General features: G+C 38.4%; 1 long non-coding RNA gene across 2 annotated transcripts; it reads left to right on the forward strand.

Annotated features, from left to right (window-relative positions):
* The first annotated feature begins 1,286 nt into the window (after positions 1-1,286).
* LOC138324007 (uncharacterized) lies at positions 1,287-25,230 on the forward strand. Of its 2 annotated transcripts, XR_011208606.1 has the most exons (4): positions 7,852-7,914; positions 10,918-11,040; positions 20,232-20,409; positions 25,128-25,230. It is a non-coding gene; the product is annotated as an uncharacterized lncRNA (long non-coding RNA). The 2 variants fall into 2 exon arrangements; XR_011208607.1 differs by lacking the exons at positions 7,852-7,914; positions 10,918-11,040 and adding an exon at positions 1,287-1,662.
* Positions 25,231-25,485: the final 255 nt, after the last annotated feature.

Consider the following 25,485-nt stretch of genomic DNA (forward strand, 5'->3'; position numbering starts at 1 on the left):
TCGAAGTACATGAGCATTTCTAGTATTGATTTCCCGTCCTTAAGTATATTATAGATATGCTCTGCATGGTGACAAATCCGTGATATAAAAGATTGTCTATCTCTCTCGTGTTACATACACCGTACCTGCATTATGAAAAAAAAAAGTCGCATGTAGTGCATGTACTGGTATACATTGATACATTGTACCTACCATTCGTTCACACACAGGCGTTTGACTATATATACATTTTCTCTGTTTTATACAAAAATGTCTACAGAGCCAAACGCCTGTGGTTGGCATACGTACATAAGTAATATTTATTTTATATTCATTACGATAACAGTACATTGGATCTTATAGTATCTACCTGCATCATTGTTTGCAGATTGCAAAATGTCATTTCTAAAATAAATTGATATATTGATTTAGTAGTACCTGTATAAATATATATATAACGATTTTATCCTCTCATTTACACAGTGAGATACCCCTTGAAGAAAACTTTTATGAAGTTGATGGAAGTGGAATTATTTGCGACCTGAAAACTTTCGTATTTTTCGCTTTTATGTAGTAATCTCTGCGAATATAAACCCGACTATATTCAGGCCACACGTTTTGATTGTATGCACGCAAATACGTTATAACTATATATGATAACACGAAAATATCACACCGTCAGCAATATTTGAAAATTTACTTAGCGAAAATATGGACACACGAAAACATACAAGTTTGCAGTAATCGACGCAAATAATTATAAACTCCTTAAAGACTATAAGTGTACAGTAGCCTTACGTGAAAATGTCAGAACGCCAACAATATATTTGAAAGGTGATCACGCGAAAACGTACAAGTTTGCTGTCATCGACGGTAGTGATCATGCTGTTAAATCATCCGCACAGGGACCTGGCACGATTTTTTCAACCAACAGTATACACATATATGTTATAGTATACTATGTTTATATATACTGTAGGTTAAAATATTTCGTGCCAGGTCCCTGTGATCATCCGGTATCAATTAGAATATAATAGATTTTCATATATGTATATTACGCTACCCTAAGTCAAATTCTATTTTATATTCTTTACTTTTAATGGCTAGCTGACTCTTCCGTGTCTGTTCCAACTGCCATTTGAGTGGCATGCATCAGGAATATCTCGAGTAAGAGATATGAAGATCCCTATAGAATTGCGTATTGGATGTCGGTAAAAGGATTTTCTATATTTAATGTATAGAGCTCAATAGCGATAGAGTTCTTCAATCTAGTGCACGGTGATAGTGGGCCAGTAATATCGGTAAAATACCAAGTGCGATGCACACCTCCCAGTATAGATTTCACATTTAATCCTCTATAGCATAAAGCTGGTAAGCTATTCCCGCGATGCACATGTCAAAATTCTTCACGGCTTTGCGGTAAAGCTAACCAGTAAGAATGAGTAAGTGAGATCCTTTGATGGAATTCTTCAGCTTTCCTGTTTTTGTAAGCTTACCAGGAATATACTGATCTGCATGTGTTGTAAGTGATCTCGCGCTTGAACTCTTTGGCTTTAACCAGCTGTAAGCTAACCAGGAACGTCAAAAATTGTTGCTGTTTGAGATCCTCGCCCTCAAATGAAGGAGTTTTCCCTCAAAACCAGAACGACACACTGCGGAGAACTAATGTACCTGTACAAACAGGTAACGTCTAGTGTATTTTTTCTATTCATATTTAATATCGTTGACGTGAAAATAAATCATTACAAGCTTAAATGTTATCCTTAATGACATATATGTGTCTTCCTGAAGACATCATCACAGATGAATTAGGGTAAAACCTAAAATGTGTGTCCGAGATATCGCGAGATTATCATATATCACTGCACTGCAATGTTATTGCATTTTTTAACTCTTTTAATGTAAAATAAACCGGCGAAAGTATTTGCAAATAAGGTTTTCTTATTTTCCTGAATAAACAATGAAGATTTACGCTGATTAATACTATTAGATAAACCGTTATACACGCCTTTTTTCATTTTCAGTGTAAGAATGGGTTATATTTTTTTATTACTCTATACCTCAATTGATTTATGAAAATGTATTAAGAAGTTTGTGGTGATAGTAAGCGACCACCGCTATATAAAAACCACATGCTTATCATATATAACAACCACTTTCTTAGTGTCTCAAATGCTCATTTATAATACAATTTGACCCGTGTATTAAGACCACCTGGCTACAGCGGCCACTTTTCTCTTCCCTTTGAGTGGTCTTTATAAACAGGTTTGACTACACAAGGAAAATATTTTAAATATCGACTGGAAAAAAAACCCCAGCAAGTAAAAACCTCTGGGTTATAAATACCATTGATGGTCGTTATAGACAGGTTTGACTGTACATTTTTTTGTATAAAGAAAAATAAAAGAAAAAAGAACCCAGAACATATTTGCGTTATGTTCCTATTTAATGGTTCATTTAACGAGATGAAATATCCGAATGTAAAAAAAACTGGACTCATATAATTCGAAAACAAAATTTATGGCTTTCTTTTATTAATTTAATTCATAAACACCAATGTATTAACGGCACATCTGAGACAGCAAAGCGGACATGAATGTAAAGTAATGCAGGAAATAATTTAAGTTCACCCAAAAGTGTAGGAAACTTCAATTTCTAATTACTTAAACTGTGAAACAGAATAACGGGCTTATGACATTATCAATAAAGGAATCTCATTCGAGGATACACGTGCGCGTCAAAATTGTCACAACGTTCTTCGGGAGCGGCATATAGCGACGGAAAATTTCCTTATAGTGTTGGCATTTAGAGAAGATTTTTAACAAGACATATAGATGGATCGATAATTGCGTTTGAAAGGTCAGAATTGAGGAAGTAATGTTATTGGTTAATGTAATGTAGAGTTAAATCTATCATCGATACTCCAGGGGTTAATATCACTGACGTTATATCCACCTCCGGACTATCTCATGGTAAAACGGAAGGCAATAGAAGGCACAAATAATTTGATAATTTGATATTCATCAATGTACATCAAATGAATTGTATAATGTTACACAGTGGATGACTGTGTTGCTTTGAAGTCCGGCGTCGCTTTCTCTGTAATCTTCAAAGGAAGTCTCTACAGGCCTGTAATTGTCAGTTTTTTCTCCTTAACTTGATTTACTATGAGATAGTCCAGGGGTGGATATCACGTCAGTGATATCAACTCCTGGAGTATCAGTCAGGATATACATTGTAGGTTTGTATCAGTACTGTAACCACTTGTGGTGAAAAGCGTGATTTCTCAGTAAACTTATTGGTAACCATCCTCGATATTCAAGAGGTTACTATCACTGTCGATGTAACGACAGTGATAGTAACCCTCGGGGTATCGACGATCGCAGGGGTCTGAGAATTAGTCATAGTTATCAATTTGAACCCATCAGATTGCCCAAAAAACCATATATGCTTTAGAGGTCTAGATCAGAAATCGGTACCTCGTATTTTTCGCTTTATATATTTATAGGTTATAGTACTTTGTAGATACGCTTTTTGCCGATTTTTTATCTAGACCCCTAAAACGTCAAAAATGGTTTATGGACACTCTAGGTGGATCCAAATTGATATAAAAAAAGAAATGTAGTTAGAGTATTAGACTTTTGAATTGAGTGACATTAAAATAAGGTCAAGGTCACGGCTGTTCATGCTAACATTATAGATACTGTCGTCATAGGGTTTGGGCTCTATACTAATACAATATTACACATATATAGATAAGATCTATAGAGCCGAATGGCACTATGTCCCAGGCAGGTCATCCTCGATACTCGATTCAGGGGTTCCGATCACTTACGATTTCTGCACCCCTGGACTTTCTCATCATAAAATGGAGGTAAAGTGAACACAACAGGTAATTTAGTCCTTTGATGCACACCAAAAGAGCCGTATAACGCTCTGTGATTGGTTCAGATTTTTTTCTCTGAGCTGCCTTCAGTTTAACTATGAAATAGTCCAGGGGTGTAGAGATCGTAAGTGATCGGAACCCCTGGGATATCGAGGATGCAGGCAGGTATTTCGCATACCAAAATAGGAAGATTGCCCTCCGTTTTATAGTTGATCTGTACAAATGTTGAGTATGTGGAATTGAATGAAATGTAATGTCATTCAGTATGAATGCATTTTCGAGTCATTTTATTGCCGACTTTTATTTAAAGTTTGAAATTTTAGATCTTCTGAGAGTGCGGATTATAAAAGGAGACGTTTTGCTTACAAAATGTTGGGTGAACTGTGTTTAAATGTAAAGTATAAATATCCATGCATGACGAGTAGATATATAAATTAATCATACATGCATGCCTTTCTACATGTCCCGTATCCCCGGGGAACATTCGGTGGTAATGGCCGCCCTCTAACGTTACTTAACTGAGTCTATTGCCAGAGAAGAGAAAATATATTGTTGTGATATCAACCATATGAATCTGCTAGATCTATAACGACATTTATTGATAATTTCGTCGTTTAAAGCGTCTCAGGGGGAATGGTTTGTGAGAGCTGCGTAAGAGGCGGAGTGTTGGCGTTTTACGTGTGATTTAGACTATGTAAATAATTGATAGAGCTCGGGCTATTTTCTGTCCTCTCCATATATACTAAGTGAAAAACCGACAAGGGGGTGTAACTGTAAACAGCGGTGATCTATCTGACAGAGGTCACCGCACAACCTTGGGCTAGTCAACTGCTTTGCAGTAATCGACCGTGGATAGCTTGTGCAAAAATGTATTCACGTAATCACTGGGAAATTGATACATGTCGTAATTTGCAGGAGGGTTGTACGAAATGTCAGATGCATACTATGGTGGCCAGTTTTTTGTGCCTAATCTCAATCTCGTAATATCGCTCTGATCAGTTTTGGTCGACAACGCTAGATAAAGCGACAATGCGACTGCGACGGAGCGACAATACGACGGCGGCAGAGCGATAAATACCGTGCTGTCGCTCCGTCGCAATATATCCCAGGGTTCTTTGCGGTCCCCACATTCAGCCTCTTTTTATATTACCCAACTTTCCGACATCCTTGAGACCTGTATGGTTTATTGGCCCCGCTTCGTAACTAGGCTGAGTTGAGTACAGCGTTTGATGGAAACGCAGATCTGCATAGGTAGCATGCCGAAATGGCGTATTCACAAGTTAGTTCAAATCAATGACCTTGGCATGCATTCAAAGTCACAAGAGCATGAGACACTATGCGGCCCGATAGCTCCCAGGCAAGGTTCATTGTGGTCCCCGAGTCATTCAGGGGAACGTGTATACATTCTGGGAGAGGTTGCCTGGGGTCACCGTAATATTCAGAACTTCAACTTTTTTGCTCGTCCTTTATTGTATACAGTGTACATAATGAATGATCTTTTCATAGCGGTTGACTGGTCATTCGGAAATGGAGAAATATTTTTAAAGTGAATATAATACGTCGTAACAGGCTGCATGGTTCTGTATATTTTACGTCTTATTCATTTCGAGTATTTAGCTGGTATTGGTTTGTGTAGAAAACCAAAGTTCGCAGAAAATTTCTTCGACCTACGTTTATTGTCTCTAACAAGATACCAATTGGCTAGACTAAGTGGTATTATGTTGGAAACTTTATGAAATATGCAACAAGATTTCCTCAAAATTCGTGACTTGTAAATCTACATGGGATTCGGGAATAGAAAATATGATCTACATAAACAAGATAAGAAGGATTCCTAGGGGGTAAAAATGGGTTAAAATGCGGAAAGTCACGAATGCAGATATGCGCCAACGCGATATACACTCTTTCATATTCGTTCTTGATATACGTATGCCGATACCGTTTTTGACAGAAAACCATTCGCGGCCTGAATAATTGAAGAGTCAATCAGCTGAGTTCCTTTTTGAAAAATTTATGAGTTCTTTCATGTATGGAATGACGCTGTTGAAAGTAAGATGAGTTATTGAAGCATAATGGTATGTTATTTTCCAGTTCCTTATATCAATCAAACTTGAACACTCCATATTATGTCGTATAAATTATATTAGCACCTGGCTATCTTCGAGGAAAATCTACCAATCTGATTGAAATACAAATCCTTATTATCACTGCGTTTGATAAAGGATCTGACAACATCCCATAGGTCACCTGTAAACGATCTCTACACCCCTGGACTATCTCATAGTAAAACTGAAGACAGCTCAGAGTAAAAAATCTGAACCAATCACAGGTCAGCAAATATTTCCTTTAAAGATTACAGAGAGAGCAATGCCCACCTTCAAAGCCACAGTCAACCACAGTGTACCGTTATACGGCTCTTTCGACATGCATCAACAGCTCAGAGGAAAAAATCTGAACCAATCACAGGTCAGCAAATATTTCCTTTGTGAAGATTACAGAGAGAGCAACGCCCACCTTGAAAGCCACACAGTCAACTGCAGCTTACCGTTATACGGCTCTTTCGACATGCATCAAAGGACTAGATTACCTGCGCTGTTCTGTCCAGGGATGTAGAGATACTGGAGTATCGAGGATGGCAAGTCGACCAATAACAAGTTATCGCAATGTCTCGATGTATTTTCCTTAATCTTTGGAACATGTACTTTAGTGTTACAAAAAAAAAAAAAAAAAAAAAAAGACATGGCATTTAGATATGACCCCGAAAGCTATCAAATCCAGAGAGGTGAGAAATATACCTGGTCCAGGTGAAACGACAGCTAGGTTAATCCTTTCACATGTCAAGATTTTTTTATGGAAATTATATCGCTGGCTGAAAACTATAAATAAATTACATTTACAAATCACCATGTTCTCTGAAAAAGTTATCCCTCTTGATCCCTCCTGATTAGCAATATATAATCTATTGATGAAAAAAAAAGAATTTCGATCTATCACTGAGGTGGATTTCTTATTGTCGTGTAATAATAAAAGAGATTACAGGTACGGAGGTTTATGACAGTATAACGATGATGCGCCTGACTGAGTTGGCGCGAGGTGAACGGGCAATGACAGCCACGCGCTATTAATGTCAGTATCTTGGACACGCATTGATTAACAGCCGTCACGCTCCGTGCTACAACGCCTGACATACATACAAGTACCTAACACACACAATGTATACTTCCTATACTATAAACACATGTTTGCGGACTACCATCACAGATGAAAAAAATATGGCTACCAGATGTTCTAAGGTATTTAGTAACATGCTTGTTGTGTAATGCTAAATGCATGTAATTGTTAGAAGCATCTCTACTTTGTTTAATATTTGCATACGCTTAAATGACTTTTTTCTTTAGTTTTTATTTAGTATTGGTCATTAGCTACGAAAACGTAGCTCTGAACGATGAACCGAAATATTTTGATATATGTCGTTGTGGAGGCGCGGTGTGAAGTGCCTGTATTTGTTAGCTGTGTGACCTGTATTGGTCAGCTGTGTGAAGGTGAGAAATATTGGTCAGCTGTGTGAAACCTCAGCTAGGTTGGTCAGCTGTGTGACGCATCTCAAGTATTGGTCAGCTGTGTGAAGTCACTGAAATTATAGCTGTGCTGAAAACTCTGTATTGGTCAGTTGTGTGAAGTCTCTGAAATTGGTAAGCTGTGTGATCCCTCTGTATTAGTCAAGCTGTGTAAGTCATCTGCATTGGTAAGCTGTGTGACGCCTCTGTATTGGTCAGCTGTGTGAAGTCACTATATTGGTAAGCTGTGTGAAGACATTGTACATAGTCAGCTGTGTGAAGTCACTATATTTGTAAGCTGTGTGAGTTGCGCGTAGGTGAACGGGCAATGACAGCCACGCGCTATTGATTAACAGCCGTCACGCTCCGTGCTACAACGCCTGACATACATACAAGTACCTAACACACACAATGTATACTTCCTGTACTATAAACACATGTTTGCGGACTACCATCACAGATGAAAAAAATATGGCTACCAGATGTTCTAAGGTATTTAGTAACATGCTTGTTGTGTAATGCTAAATGCATGTAATTGTTAGAAGCATCTCTACTTTGTTTGATATTTGCATACGCTTAAATTACATTTTTCTTTAGTTTTTATTTAGTATTGGTCATTAGCTACGAAAACGTAGCTCTGAACGATGAACCGAAATATTTTGATATATGATCGTTGTGGAGGCGCGGTGTGAAGTGCCTGTATTTGTTAGCTGTGTGACCTGTATTGGTCAGCTGTGTGGATGTGTATGTATTGTTCAACTGTGTGACCTGTGCTGGCCAGCTGTGTGAAGCCTCTGTATTGGTCAGCTGTGTGACACCTCTGTATTGGTCAGCTGTGTGACGCCTCTGTATTGGTCAGCTGTGTGAAGTCACTGCATTGGTAAGCTGTGTGACGCCTCTGTATTGGTCAGCTGTGTGAAGTCACTGCATTGGTAAGCTGTGTGAAGTCTCTGTATTGGTCAGTTGTGTGAAGTCTCTGCATTGGTAAGCTGTGTGACGCCTCTGTATTGGTCAGCTGTGTGAAGTCACTGTATTGGTCAGCTGTGTGAAGTCTCTGTATTGGTCAGCTGTGTGAAGTCTCTGTATTGGTCAGCTGTGTGAAGTCTCTGTATTGGTAAGCTGTGTGAAGTCTCTGTATTGGTCAGTTGTGTGAAGTCTCTGCATTGGTAAGCTGTGTGACGCCTCTGTATTGGTCAGCTGTGTGAAGTCACTGCATTGGTAAGCTGTGTGAAGTCTCTGTATTGGTCAGTTGTGTGAAGTCTCTGCATTGGTAAGCTGTGTGACGCCTCTGTATTGGTCAGCTGTGTAAAGTCACTATATTGGTAAGCTGTGTGAAGTCTCAGTATTAGTCAGCTGTGTGAAGCCGAAGCCTCTATAGTGGTCAGCTGTGTTAAGTTTCTGTATTGGTCAGCTCTATGAAGTCCCTGTATTGGTCAGCTGTGTGAAGCCTATGTACTTGTCAGCTGTGTGAAGTATCTATATTGGTCAGCTGTGTTAAGTATCTGTATTGTTCAGCTGCGTTAAGCGTACGTATTGGTCAGCTGTGTGAAGTCTCTGTTTTAATCAGCTGTGTGAAGTCTCTGTATTAATCAGCTGTGTGAAGTCTCTGTATTAATCAGCTGTGTGAAGTCTCTGTATTAATCAGCTGTGTGAAGTCTCTGTATTAATCAGCTGTGTGAAGTCTCTGTATTAATCAGCTGTGTGAAGTCTCTGTATTAATCAGCTGTGTGAAGTCTCTGTATTAATCAGCTGTGTGAAGTCTCTGTATTAATCAGCTGTGTGAAGTCTCTGTATTAATCAGCTGTGTGAAGTCTCTGTATTAATCAGCTGTGTGAAGTCTCTGTATTAATCAGCTGTGTGAAGTCTCTGTATTAATCAGCTGTGTGAAGTCTAGATGTATTAATCAGCTGTGTGAAGTCTCTGTATTAATCAGCTGTGTAAAGTCCCTGTATTGGTCGGCTGTGAGACGTTTCTGTATTGGTCGGCTGCGAGGCGTTTCTATATTAGTCAGCTGTGTGAAGCCCCGGTATTGGTCGGCTGTGAGACGTTTCTGTATTGGTCAGCTGTGTGAAGCCCCGGTAGGTCGGCTGTGAGACGTTTTTGTATTGGTCGGCTGCGAGACGTTTCTCTATTGGTCAGCTGTGAGACATTTCTGTATTGGTCGGCTGTGTAAAGTCCCTGTATTGGTCGGCTGTGAGACGTTTCTGTATTGGTCGGCTGTGAGACGTTTCTGTATTGGTCAGCTGTGTAAATCCCTGTATTGGTCGGCTGTGAGACGTTTCTGTATTGGTCAGCTGTGAGACGTTTCTGTATTGGTCAGCTGTATGAAGCCCCGGTATTGATCGGCTGTGAGACGTTTCTGTATTGTTCAGCTATGTGAAGCCCCGGTATTGGTCGGATGTGAGACGTTTCTGTATTGTTCACCTGTGTGAAGTGTCTGTATTGGTCAGCTGTATTTAACCCCGGTATTGGTCGGCTGTATGAAGCCCCGGTATTTCGGCTGTGAGACGTTCTGTATTGCTCAGTTGTGTGACCTGTATTGGTCAGCTGTATTTGGTCGGCTTTGAGACGTTTCTGTATTGGTCAGCTGTATGAAGCCCCGGTAGGTCGGCTGTGGGACGTTTCTGTATTGGTCAGTTGTGTGAAGCCCCGGTAATGGTTAACTGTATGAACCCCCGGTATTGGTCAGCTGTGAGACGTTTCTGTAATGGTTAACTGTATGAACCCCCGGTATTGGTCAGCTGTCAGACGTTTCTGTATTGATCAGCTGTGTGAAGCCCCGGTATTCGTCGGCTGTGAGACTTTTTTGTATTGGTCAGCTGTATGAAGCCCCGGTGGGTCGGCTGTGGGAAGTTTCTGTATTGGTCAGCTGTGTAAAGCCCCGGTATCGGTCAGCTGTGTTAAGTCTATGTATTTCCGGTTGGTTGTCAGAATATACCAGAGTGACTATTTGTTTGTGTGTTTTTCGTCTCGAGTTTTATAAACAATGAAATCTCATTTTGTCAAACTAAAGGAAGTTTAGCATCCTCAGAGAATTTTTAGTCATTATCTTTATATTGTATAGTCTCTTACTAATTAGTTCTCCGCCTATTATCATCTTAATTATAAAGAAATAAAACCTGCCACATTTTAATTTCGGTGATCTTCACTTATGTGCTGGCGACTGTCAAAGCGATGCGAGCCCAGAATAAAAAATGTTTAAATTTCTCCTCACGTCGTTGTTTATATAATATCATGATACATCATTTGACACCATAAAGCATATATATTAATAATATAAAAAATACCATTGTGTTGTTGCTAGTAATTAATTTTATCGTCATTAAAATAGCCAACACCCATGACACTGCCTAATGAATATTCATAAACTTGTCCTTGTTTGTTTTGCAAAAATAAACCGCACATATTGTCAGCATAGCTGACGATATCATTAAGTAAATGTGGATCGAGGAACATTCTAGACAATTAGATATAAAGACGCCTTTTGTATTTTAGTGATGGCATGTGTTAAGACATAAAGCAAAACAATGGATCAGGTTTGTTTTGGAGGATCAAGATAAAGGATCACCATTCCACAGCTGTAAACATCTGAAAATGACGGTTGTGTTGGAGATTTAGGTAAATAAATGTATGTGTGTGTGTCGAATCTGGAGAGAGGATCCGAAGGATAAAAATTAATATACGGGTGATGGGGTGGAAATAAGTGTATATTTGCGGGGGCAAGGAGCGCAAATCATTTCATGTCATCACTGATTTGCTTGGCCAGTTATTGAAATAAAATTGATACGACTGCTTTAACGCATATGATTGATCGGTTAATTGATTAATTGGTTGATTTATTGATTGATTGGTAGTACTTAACGTCCTTGTTCCGTTTAAAAACGAGTCTAGAACACTTCAACGCATATGTTTACACGTATACACTCGATTTCAAATCCTGGCCGATGATCGATGATTTTTTTCGGTTACTCTGACTTTCCTTCATCAATAAACCGGATGCTTGCCTGAACCATCAATCAATATGTGAAAAGAGGGAGGGCGGTGTTAAGGACTAGGTGAAGATTTATTCAGATGATGTTGATGTGTAATGTATTATTTTGAAGTTGACCATTACACAAGCACTGAGAATTAGTTATATTTTACATCTGTTTCAACCTACCAGTGCCCATAGACCATTAGTGTAACAGAAGAAGGATGGAAAGCTCACCCTGGCGAAAACCGTGCAGAATATGTTTTTATCGATATTTGTCTAGACCTCTCAATCGTCTATAAAATGGCTTCAGATTTAAAAATACACTCTTGGTAGGTAAAATGTAACTTTGTGGATCATCACCACGTAAACATTTTTGTATGAAGTTTTGTGACGTAATAACAGTTGAAGGCCCTCGGCCTTTATTTTTTTGGAGATTTATATTTCCAGGAATACATAAAAGTGTTAGTCACAAAATGTTTTCCACAGCCTCTGGGGACATTTTTATACCTTGCATTTACAAAGGAAAACGTAAGATAAAAATCAAACGAACTCGTGCAAAGCTAAAGTGTCCATGTAGTAGAGTATGAATAAAGTGGGTTTCGGGTTGATAAAGTACGTGGCGGTCGTCGATGAAATGACGTGCGGTCTGATTGCGAGGAGGTTGCGAAGGCAATACGTATTACAAATGTACAGTTGTGTGACCGCATATTACGTTAATGTTCCAAAAACGTCATGAGCGCATTGTGCGTACAACTGTGCGATTTGTGGTACAAATCATAAATATGTGCTATCCGAATCGCACGTATCGATTTGAATTGCACATCGCATATTTTGAAACGATGGGTTGATCAATATTTACAATATCATTAACTGTATCGATGACTTATTTATCGTAATTAAACGAAGAAAATTAACGAATTTAAGTAATAAGCGTCATTCAAATAATAAACATTTGATGTTCATACATCATTGAACAACAAAAAATATCAATTATATCTAAAACATTTCAATTATCATATTTTCTTACCAAGTCGATGACCTGCAAGATTAGGAAAATATCACCCCAGTGACAATCACTGTATATAACTTAAATAACATGCATATGGCATGCTTCAGTGATATAACATTATAAAAGAGCAACGGTTCCACTATAGAAGAAGATACTGCAGTCTCCGAAAGCACGCGCCACTCACTTCATCCACGCTGTTTTTTAACATATTGCTTAACAAAACAAGGTCATTGTTGCTATAAATAGTCTACGGTTTGACACGCAACGTACCACAATAATATCTCTATAGTGAAGAGTAATATGTCTGCCTTCTGAAGTTAATGGCTCCGATGAGGTAGCTATGAGGTCATTAAATATACATATACTAATACACTTCTAAACACTAATTGCTGTAAAATTGCGTCGTATTCAGAGAAAATAAAACATAGAAACTGTTAAACATCAAATTGTTAGAAAGGATACATAAAATAGACGTGTCTACATTTTAAATGACAAACAGTCAGGACAATTTATATTATTCTTTCGAATCTGGGGCTTTTCGACTAAAAATCACAAAATGTTTTGCACCAGCCCCAGATTACTCTAGAGGCGTGTTGGCATCTCAACCACATCTGTCTTTTAGTTTTTATAAGCTTGCGTCGATGTCAGAAGAAATTCTGACTAGCATAATAAAATATAGAGAGAATTGTTGCAAATATTGTCGCTCAGAATAAACAATGACTAGACTACTGACGATTCATGAAGGGTCCTGTTCCGTTACAAATGACTGACCCACCAGGGTATCAGACTCACCGCAAGTAAGTCCCCATCGATATGCAATATGTAAATTCAAATGTTTTTTTTTTTTTGTTGTTTTTTTTTTTTTTATTTCAAGCAAGAGTTAAGGGTTTGGTTTAGTTTGGCTTATTATATTAACATCCTGGCTTAACAGCCAGGGTCATTTAAGGACGGCCTCCCGTGTATACATGTGGTGTCTAGCGCATGTGAAGTGCGATGTGTGTGTTTTGGGAGACTGTGGTATATTAGTGTTGTGTCTTCTTGTACGGTGGAACTCTTGTCCTTTTTATAGTGCTATCCAACTGAAGCATGCTATGGAAGACACCGAACAACACATCCCACCCTGTCACATTATACTGACAACGGGAGAACCTGTATCAGATAACTTATTGTTTAATCAAAAATTAATTTTATTATGAACTAGATGATCTAATTCTGACCAGCTTCACAACATCTCACAAACCTCTTATCAGAAACACGATCTTTTCATGCTCGAGTAAAATATGGTGATCCAGTGCTTTCCGACACAATGACCTTGACCTGTGACCCACTGTAACTAGGATGTGGTCGATTGATTCTTTGCTTAATTCATTAACAGCTTTGCTTCATAACGTAAGATAATAATGCCTATCAGAAAAGCAATATTAACCTTGACCTTTGAATTTATTACCTTGAACCATTACCTTAATAACTGCAGTTTACTCCTTGCTTAGTTGTGAACAACTCTGCTTTGCTCATCCTATCAAATTCAGAATAATTATCAAAGAAGATAAAACGGATAGACAGACAGACAGACATACGAGTAGATGGACAACGTCAATGTTATAGCATCTCGTGGCGAGACTTTCATGACAAATCTTAATGCAATTACTTTTATAGATTTATGGGTATATGAATTAATTTGTTTCATATATGATGTATTTATATATCAAAATAACAAGCCTATCACTTACTAAAACGCAACGTTGAAGGATGAAATATTTTCATAATATTCTTTCGAATTGCACCTTGCTAGATTTTCCGGGAATATTTGAGAACAACTATACTTTGGCCATTCGAACTTTTCAATTGTTAAGCTATGGCCATTTCCACGCCTTGGGTCTCAAACAGGCGGTAGTGCTAAAATGTCGGACACCTTATGCGCTCATTTATTACAAAAATGGCATTTCTCCGAGAAAACAAAACTGAATATGCGGAGCAGTTGTAGCTGTTTTGAGACCCGAAAGTCACAGGAGTCACTCGCTCGAGGACATTTCGCCTTTGACATCCTGCAGGTTTTCCTGAAATGTACCGGTCGATATCGCGACGGTGCCGAACCTCAACGGAATGTTGACACCCAGTAATTACGTAGCTTCAGTTTAACATTTATTATCACTGCATTGGTGAAGAAATGTTTTTATCCGTATAAATAAATGTGTTTCTATTTCAATTGAATGCATCTTGCCATTACATCAATTCATTAACTGTTTTCTGATATCTCTATGTGTCAATGTTTTATACCAGAACGTTTTCACAAGTGCGGTGCTAGAGAAGTAATTAAATCACATTTTATACGATCGCTTTGCAGATACGTAGAATAAATCGTGCGTGGCCGTTACTTTTTGCCTCCCATCCTTATTATAGATCCTCCACAGCCGTTAGTTCTGCCTCCCATCTTTATTATAGATCCTCCACAGCCGTTATTTTTGCCTCCCATCTTTATTTATAGATCCTCCATAGCCGTTAGTTTTTCCTCCCATTTTAATTATAGATCCTCCACAGCCGTTATTTTTGCCTCCCATCTTTATTATAGATCCTCCACAGCCGTTAGTTTTGCCTCCCATCTTTATTATAGATCCTCCACAGCCGTTATTTTTGCCTCCCATCTTTATTATAAATCCTCCCAAAGCCGTTAGTTTTGCCTCCTATCTTTATTATAAATCCTTTTTAGCCGTTACTTTTGCCTCCCCTCTTCACTATGAATCGTCCGTAGCCTTTACTTTTGCCTCCCATCTTCTATATGAATCCCTCGTAACCGTTACTTTTGCCTTCCATTCTATATGTTAGCCTTCCCGTATTTGCCTCATCTTTATCCTTTAGCGTTACTTTTGCCTCCCATCTTCTATATGAATCTTCCTTAGCCGTTACTTTTGCCTCCATCTTCACTATCCTCCTTAGCCGTTACTTTGTATCCTCCTTAGCCGTTACTTTTGCCTCCCATTTTCTCTATGAATCTTCCGTAGCCGTTACTTTTGCCTCCATCCTCACTATGTATCCTCCAGTCCGTGACCTTTTCTTTTGCCTCCCATCTTCTATATGAATCCTCCGTATTGACCAATCCGGAAAAAAAATATTCTGCTCATGGCACTTTACTTAAATTGCAAGGTCACCCGGCCTGGTCGAATGGTTAGGTAACCAACAGACATTCTACTACATTGCACTGGTCATTGGTCTCTGGATCTCGATAGCAAAGTGGTTAAGGTGTCCAGCAATATCATACTACATTTATGTCGTAACTTCCGATTCGCGAGATCGTGCACATTGTAAGAGAGATGTCGGAAACTGGTCGTAAGTCAATGTTTTTTTATTCACTGGCTTTCGTTGTTGAAAAGAATAACTGACACGTTCATGTTTTATTTTAACTACTAAAATTACGTAAACTCAACCCATCACTTCATTCGCCGTTAATACCGACGGTGTAAAAGCGTACGATCTGTGTAACAAATGGTTGCGTAGTTACTATAGAATTGTAGTGTTTGCAAACGACCACTAGTATTACACACTATTTGTACTTAACGCTAAAGCCATTTGATACAGAATTCCTCAGTTGTATAGACAACCCTGATAGCCGAGACAGCACAGGGATTACCAATGACTCGGCTACACCTGACATGCATATAAAGCCGAGCGATCAAAATATAAATATTCATCAATATTTGTTGTATCTATATACATTTGCCACTGGAGTCAAAGTGCCGGAACTGTATTTCATAACATTATCTATACATATTTTTTTCCTTAAAGCGTTTGTTTCCGACTTCCTTCCGCGTACGATATGGGCAATTCAGCTGCATAGTCGAACAGCCAGCTTTTGTGTCTGTGCAGATGAGTGTTGGTGTCATATACAAGTATACATTGACGTACATTTGTATACAAGGAAGCAACTTCGCGGCCTGCTCTTAGATGAGTGACCGGTCCGTCAGTTCGAGTCCCGGTTTCGGCACGTTACAAAAGTGCCGACGATTCCCGATCGAAAAATCGTCAATACGACAGTATACAAGCTCAGTAAGACGATATTTCTTCGACATGAAGTCCGGCTATTGCAACTTTTAGTATTCTTTGCACGAGAACTAAAAATTGACAGATCGCCAGCTGTCAATCAAACCGCACGTGACTTTGCATTTTGTATTGTGTGTGCTACGATGTTTGCTCCGACATTGAATAGAAACACGCGCGTTTGTGAGCACGAGGCGTGGCTATATTACACCTGGCGATCGGTCAGTTCATCTATCGTTAAACATTGGGGATGGACTATACATGTAAATTTATATGACTTATCATTATTATCCTTATTATTGGAAATCGTGAGTATAGACTATAGATATATATGCACTGGTACATTTTTTATGAATTATTTGTAGTAAATCATATACACAAATATCGAAATACAAACGATAAGTTCTGCCATTAAAATCACATTGGGCTGGCTTCTTTTGTAATAGCGGCGTCTTTTTCTGTTTTCCCAGAGGAGAAGATAAATCAGTTTAATATTCCTCGTCCTATAGACAAGTCTACGGTACGTATACACTAATGCACACACCGGTATTACTTCTGATGGATATTTCGTCGCCCTGTATGGGTTTCCTATAGCGCTGTGAGGTTTAACACTTATATAACATACAGTGTTTTACTGTCTTGCGAAAGTCAGCACATCCTAGATGCTTTATCGATAGCTCAACACCTCGTGGCCCAGTCATTGTTCTAGAGTAGAAGCTGCCCGAATGTCTTCGACCGGATAACTGGTCTTAGATGCAGAAAGCGAAACAACTAGCAAGCTTCCCATAGAAAAATCCCGTCGGTAACAAAATAGGTCACCATCATAAGAACCGGTAAAACGCAACGGCCGTAAAAGTCATCCACAAAATACACAAAGTATGTCATTAACAAAATAGGTCAACCACAAAGTAGGTCATCCTCAAATAGATCATCCATAAGGTAAGTCATCCACAAAATAGGTCATCAACAAAGAAGGTCATTCACAAAATAGGTCATTCACAAATTAGGTCATCCACAATGTAGGTCATCCACAACGTATGTCATCTACAAAATATGTCATCCACAAAGTAGGTCATCTACAAAGTAGGTCATCCACAAAGCAGGTCATCTTCAAACTATGTCACGCACAAAGCATGTCATTCACGAAGTAGTCATCCACAAAATAGATCATCCACAAAGTAGGTCATCCATAAAGTATGTCATACACTTAAAAGGTCATTCATGAAGTAGGTCTTCTACAACATTACGCTATAAACAGAAAACACCTCCAAAATATTGCATCTATGAAAATACATCTCACCATTGCGGTCCGTCTTTGCATTTTACAGAGTAATCTGTCCTTGCTGGCAAGATACCTCGTAACAAGCATTTCCACTTCCTAATCTTTAAACCCACACCATAGATAATGACGTTGCCGTTTGAAACGCCACATTCTATTGGTTGATGCGGCAGCGTATCAGTTTCTAAAAGAACAGCGTCCGTCAATAAAACGGGAATTATGGGTAAAATATCAAATTATAATGACGGACTTGGCGATATAACTCAAACTCTTGATTGTACTCTCATCATGAACCGCATCAACGTTTCCAATATCCACATCATCATCATTATTATCGCCATTATCATCAGAATTATTGCTATTTAACTCACTCACTAGTTCGTCTGCAGGTCGCGACCAGTCAATTCATCTACTGGGTCACATGTTGCAATATGACAATCAAGGCTTGTTAGATCATTGTATGAGCATCAGAAAAGTGAATCCTTCCGGGTATCGTTTATCTAAAAGTTGACCTGTAGAATGGTAATGTTCTTTAGTACACAGTTATGTAACCACTTGTTTCCCTTTGCAATAAATTGTGTGTCTGTCTTTTTCTGTATTTCAACATTATTCCTTGCTCCATTGGTTGGAGAATAAATATTGTATTTATAAAAAAGTGACATCATGCATCGTCGCCGTCGTGCGCCATGCGTCATCCGCCGTTCGCCGTCCACCGAGTGCCGTCCGCCGTGCGTAAACTTTTCATTCAAACGACTTTTTCTCAATAACCGAAAGGCCCAGGGCACTGATGTTTAGCATGTAGCAGGCTAGGATGAAGGGTTATCACGTTTGTTGAAATGAATGACCTTGATTTTCATTCAAGGTCACAGGGTCACATAGGCTAAAATCGTTAAAAGACTTCTTCTCAAGAACCAGAAGCCCCAGGGTACTGATATTGGGCATGTAGCATGCTGGGATGAAGGGCTACCAAGTTTGTTCAAATGAATGACTTTGATCTTCATTCGTGGTCACAGGGGTCAAAAGGGCTAAAATCCTTTAAACTACTTCTTGGAAATAGCTAAAAGGCCTAGAGACTTGATATTTGGCCTTCGGTATGCAGTGATAAAGGGCTTTACAATTTGCTCAAATGAATGACCTTGACCTTCATATAAGGTCACATGGGTCAAATAGGCTAAAATCTTTAAACGTTTTCTTCTCAAGAACCAGAAGGCCCAGGGTACTGATATTTGGCCTGTGACATGCTTGGACGAATGACTACCAAGTTTGTTCAAATGAATGACCTTGATCTTCATTCAAGGTCACAGGGGTCAATAGGCTAAATTTTTTTAAACAACTTCTTGTAAATAAACAAGAGGTATATGGACTGGATATTGGATTTGTAGCATGATGGAGATCTAGGGACCTTCATTCATGGTCTAATTCATCAAATACATCAGAACCTGAACTTCTGCTAATAAAAGAGTTCTTTTTTATTGCTTTAATTGTTTGCAACTATTATATTCTTTGAGGTGTTGTATTGTGCCAATAGGAAAATGACCGTCAAGGCCCATGGGCTTCTTGTTTAATTCAAGTTTGTTGACATTACATGTATCTTAAAGTAGTAAAATATGCCTCCTCTGTCTCTTCATTTTGTGTCTAATCTTTTAAACCACTCTGTCATTTGATGTGAATTTAGAACGTTACATAACTGGTAATGTTTCTAAGTAATACCTTATTTTCCGGAATCATGAAAATGTTTGTTACAGGCAAGATTAGATTTCATTGTCTATCATAAACACACGTTATTACGCTGTAAAACTATTCTCAGTGATGTTTGTTGTATGTATTTATTGTACCTAGTAAATATTCTTTTTATTAGTTTTACTACTGTGAGTTTGGTGACTGCGTGTAATTTAGATGTATACTGCACATGTTACCTTTTCATGTCGCGGTGGCCGAGTGGTTTAAAAACATGTCTCGACATATTACCAAAGGCCCTCCTCCTGGGTCGCGTCTTCTATTCGAATCCCATGCGGGGCAGTTGCCAGGTACTGGCCGCTGTTAGGTGGTTTTTCTCCGGGTTCTCCGGCTTTCCTCCGCCAAAATAATTGGCACGTCCTTACATGACCCTGGCTGTTAATAGGACGTTAAACAAATAAACCAAAAACCCAGACATCATAACGTGAAGGACCTTTAATGCTAACGTAATACAATCAGCAATCAATTTTAATCTGATTCTTCCGATATCTGCGCATGTATTGTAATTTTTCTATTGTGTGGCTGGCTGTATGACAGACAGGTATCGCGGTATATTGTTAATTGTTATTCTCTATACCCCTGTACCCGGTATATAAACCCACTGTTGTACAATGTAGAAGGAAATCAATATTAAAAACTGGCGTAGTTGGGCGACCTCCCAGGTAAATTAATATCACTTAAACATGCTAGGCAAATACACCAACATGCACCTATACAACGTTTTAACAGCAGTAAGAGGTGAAAGATTAAATTTTATTTAATGCTTGAATTGATTTCAGTGGAAGGGCTACGCGTAATCTTGTCCGGGTACCGGTGTAGCTGAGCCGAAGAAACGAGCCCAACATATATGCATAGTACATGTAGTAAGACTGTACTACCCATGTTATGGTCGAGTGGGCCTTGGGATCACCAGTCGTATTCACACACAGTGCTGTCCAGCGCTTTACGACTGAAGCGGTAAGTAGGAATGCGATGTATTATTTTGATGTTTACACACAGTATACATGTATTGGATTTATAAAGACGGGAGTACACTTTAATACTGCCTTGTATTCACCTGTTATTTATACCTGAAATGACCTCCTGACAAACGGAGCAAGCGTTTCGTTATGACATGTACCCGGCGCGGTATATAACACACGTGTGTTGGATATATAAAAACTTCTACAGTATTATATTGGGGTAAGTTGCACTGCTGTTAATAATTCCTGATCTATATGTAGCTGGGTTGGTATCTTCACTATAGGAACAGTGTACGTAAATGCAAGCCCGTAATATATCGGTGAGTCTTGCACATATAATATGGTTTCAAGATGCATGTGGTATGTGCGGGTCAATTTCGTATTGGCAATGCATCTGAGCTCTCTGTTATTGTCAAACCGTGACGCAGATAAATAAGGAAGTTCGGATTACATTATACGAAATCGTCTACTGGCCGACTTTTTGTGCTTGGTCCAGCTTAACCTCGACGATACAGTGAAACTTGTCTACGTGTCACCTCTGTATAAAAAAACCCACCTGTTTATTAAGACCACTTGTCTAAATAGGACACTTTTCTCTCGACCCCTACAAGTGTGGTCTTTATAGACAAGTTTGACTGTATAGGGGAAGTATTAGGTGTAAATATCGACTGACAAAAACATTATTAAAAGTTAACATCTCTGACTTTATATTGTACAAATTAATGCAATGAGTATATTTATTTTCTGTATATAAAAATAGCACCAATGAAATGCCCCAACAATCGCCGGATAGGCTAATGAAATGCGGTAGTTATATATATTTTCTTCCTGGATTTCTACATGTCGACCTTACGTGTACATGTAAATACACATACGGAATTAATTGAGTCGTGACGGCTAGCAAATAAAAAGATTTTCGTGCTCTGATTGTTACCCCAATAACTAGGCACCGTATGACTTCATTATTTGAATATACATGTAGATAGCACATGGCATGTAGTTTACAGCATACTCACCGGGACACATTGCCCTACCCCTATATTATATACTCGCATGTGCTCACTTACATATTTCCCCTGCCTCCTACATTGTATACCCACAGGTGAATTTCGCCTAAACCTACCCTATATTATATACACACAGGTAAATGCCCCCTACCCCTAGATAAATATTATATACCCACAGGTAAATTTTCCTCTACCACCTACCCTATACTATATACACACAGGTAAATGCCCCCTACCCCTAGATAGATATTATATACTCACAGGTAAATTTTCCTCTACCACCTACCCTATACTATATACACACAGGTAAATGCCCTCTACCCCCTACCCCTAGATAAATATTATATACCCACAGGTAAATTTTCCTCTACCACCTATCCTATACTATATACACACAGGTAAATGCCCCCTACCCCCTACCCCTAGATAAATATTATATACCCACAGGTAAATTTTCCTCTACCAACTATCCTATACAATATACACACAGGTAAATGCCCCCTACCCCCTACCCCTAGATAAATATTATATACCCACAGGTAAATTTTCCTCTACCAACTAATACCCTATACAATATACACACAGGTAAATGCCCCACTACCCCCTACCCCTAGATAAATATTATGTACCCACAGGTAAATTTTTCTCTACCACTTACCATACACACAGGTAAGTTCCCCTACCCCTATATTCAATCCCCCAGACCCCCTACCCATATTGTATGCTACATTAGCTATTTACGTCTAGTATATAAACGAGAAATTGATGTATTTCGGCCGCGAGGTCGCCATCATTTTTGTCAAAGTTATATTTGTCCATGCATATAGATATGACTAGGATAATTTCAAGTGACACATCTGGACGTCTATCTATAGGCCCTTTGTGTAAAACACAGGTAAACAGGAGAAACGAGCGAGTCTCTAAGGAGTTTTGTCATATCTGTTTACTGCTATTTCTATACCTCTTGTATAGCCAGCCATATCACAGGGGTCTGACGATTAGTTACAGTTTATATATCTTGATCTACCAGAGTGATCATTGACCATTTATACAGTTTTTTATGTCTGTATAAAAATAATATTAATAAAACAACTCGTATTATACATGTTAAATATCACATTTGACCTACATGTACATGCAGGCCCCTAAAGCCTGCATACACAAAATAGTCCTCTAATAGACTATGACCCAAATAAATATAAACTATAACTAATTGTCAGATCCCTGTGCACCCATACGTGTCAGAATATTTTATCGTCAACGTATCCTTCATGGGCTACTTTAAACCTATTCACCCCCGCAAAGTCATAATGAACTGTTCCAAACACTGAAGTAGAAGAGTTCAAATTAATTTTTAGAGGTGAATGAATTACTGAGTACATAAACTGGCCACCAGACCGACCACAACATGGCCTGGTTGTACAAACTGACCATCAAACAGCTGACCACAACATGGCCTTGTTTACATGTATACAGCGGCCTGACATCTCCTTCCATAAGATATCTTACATGTAGGGTATCGTCATATCGCAGTCGTCATGGTAACCATTCATTTACGATGATCATCAGCAGATCTTTACCGCTTGAAATATTGAATCAATACACTAAATCATTATAAAGATTGATCTCTATTCGCGACATCCAGAAGTTATGTCATCTTGTTGTTCAAAAGCATTGACTAGAGTCACAGGGATCTGAGAATTAGTTACAGTATATATAATTATGGATCTACCTAGAGTGCCCATAGATTATTTTAGACGTTTTAGGGTTTTAGATAAAAAAAATCGGCAAAAATCATAGTTTGCATTGAATTATACACATTTGGATCTAGATCTTTAACACATCTAAAAATGGTGTATGGTCTCTGGTGGGTCCATAAATATATAGAGTGTAACTAATTCCCAGATCCCTGTGACTAGAGTTACATGTACAGTTAATTGTACACCGCCGTCGATATGAGTACATACTCTTTGTGCAGCTCAAACTATTGAACCGTCTGTAAGTAGACATTTCATAGCCACAGATGGCAGAAGAAAAAAAGTAAAGCGACCGAGATATATAAACAGCTTAGCTAGATGTGACAAACAATGTGAAATCACTTAGGTTTGTTCGCAAAAAATATAGTTGTAGTCACAGGGACTTGGCATAATTTCCATTCAACGATCAAAATTTATACTGTTATACTATAACAATATAAATATTGACCGTTGGTTGGAAAATATACGTGAGTCACAATGGAGTGTAGAAAGATAGAAAACTAAAAATAGCGTCGTCAGTTATTTCGTGCCAAGTCCCTGTGTATATAATACCATCTGCATGTAAAGTGAAAGTTACTGAGTACATCAATGTCGTAATATCGAACTTGTGAATACAGTTGCACGTCACCTAGACGTATCTGGTGCACAGGGGTCTGAGAATTAGTAACAGTTTATATCAATTTTGATCAACCAGCTCGTGCCCATTTATATTGTACATATTTGATCTAGATCCATAATATATATATATATATATAAACTTTAACTAATTCTCAGACCCCTGTGATCAGGTGAAGAGACAGGTAAATACGGCCAGAACGAATTCTCATAACCTTCTCTCTGTGTGCAGTACACGGGAGTATCGCGGCTTTATCAATATTAATTGCTGAACATCATAACAACAAGACCGCTTTCCAGATGATAATAATGAACTATTGGGTATTGCTCATAGAAATCAATAATTCCTTAATACTGCTTACCTATACATGCATGAACATCAATAATAGTATATTATCTTTTATTAGAAAATTGTAGAATTTGTGATATTGTAACCCCGCACTTCCTCTACTTACACACTCACTGCTTGCAAATATATTATTTGTTTGTTTGTTTGATTAAAATAACGTTCTATTGACAGTCAGGGTCATTTAAGGGCGATCTCCTATGTATGTGATATGTTGCCTGGTGCGTGTTTTGGGAAACTGTGGTATATTCATGTTCGTGTTGTGTCTTCTTGCAATAGCGAGATGCAACAATGGGCATGCAGATGAGAGCAAGGGATTGGAATTGTGTAAGAAATCAAATATCATTTGAAAGTACACAATAGACTCGCCTTCTGTATCTAGAATATTAAAATCAGCATGGTATTTTTGTCTCTACGATATGCTGGACTCTAGGTTTTAAACTAAAGGGGCGGGTTTGGGTAATCTATATTAGAATTACGCAGAGAAAATCTTATCAACAACTTAATTCGGATCTGGTGGGCAGTTTAATTAGGGGATGGTCCCAACCATATCTCACCAGCTAATTAATAAAATCGGTGGTAACAGGGATTTGACAAACTTAATTGCTTAACTCAGGATAAAACCTTACCATATATGTTTATTTCTTCGTCATTAAAAAGCGTCAAGGCCCTGTGATCCGAGCACCAAATCAATAATTAGTATAACCAAATAATCTCGAATTCAACTCTGTGCTATTTTTACCTTCTTGATTAGTGCCCGTGGGAAGTTTGACATTGAAGGTTAGAATACAGCATTATCTGGTATCATAGATCTATTATATATATATATATCTATATACCTGTAGACACGTGAAACACCTGCCGTACCTGCATCGACAGGTAGCCTCTTACAAAGAGCTGCAAATGATAACTAGATAGTTACGGTCAAGAAGTACTTCAGGCGACATACATATACGTTTACGTGTAGGCTGTTATCTATATTTTACAGACGTGTCCAGCCGAAGATAACGAAGAAACGCATAGTGGTAGACGGTAAAACACAGCCCACATGGATGTTTACATATATGTGTAGGTAGGTACTGGTTTTTTCACCGCTTTATACACAAATACACTGTTCAGGTAACGAAATACATAGGATATATAGTGGTGAAAATCGGGATTTAAAGTTAACTTCGTTATTTTCAAAGCCAACTGGAGTAGGTCATCCTCGATACTCTAGTGGTTACTATCACTAATGTTATATCCACCCCTAGAATATATCATATTAAAACTGGAGGCAATTCCAGAGAAAAAAAAAATCTTAACCAATCACAGGTCTGCAAAGATTTCCTTTGATGATTATAGAT

This window comes from Argopecten irradians, chromosome 5, assembly GCF_041381155.1.
Source record: "Argopecten irradians isolate NY chromosome 5, Ai_NY, whole genome shotgun sequence".
In the NCBI taxonomy this organism is placed as follows: domain Eukaryota; kingdom Metazoa; phylum Mollusca; class Bivalvia; order Pectinida; family Pectinidae; genus Argopecten; species Argopecten irradians.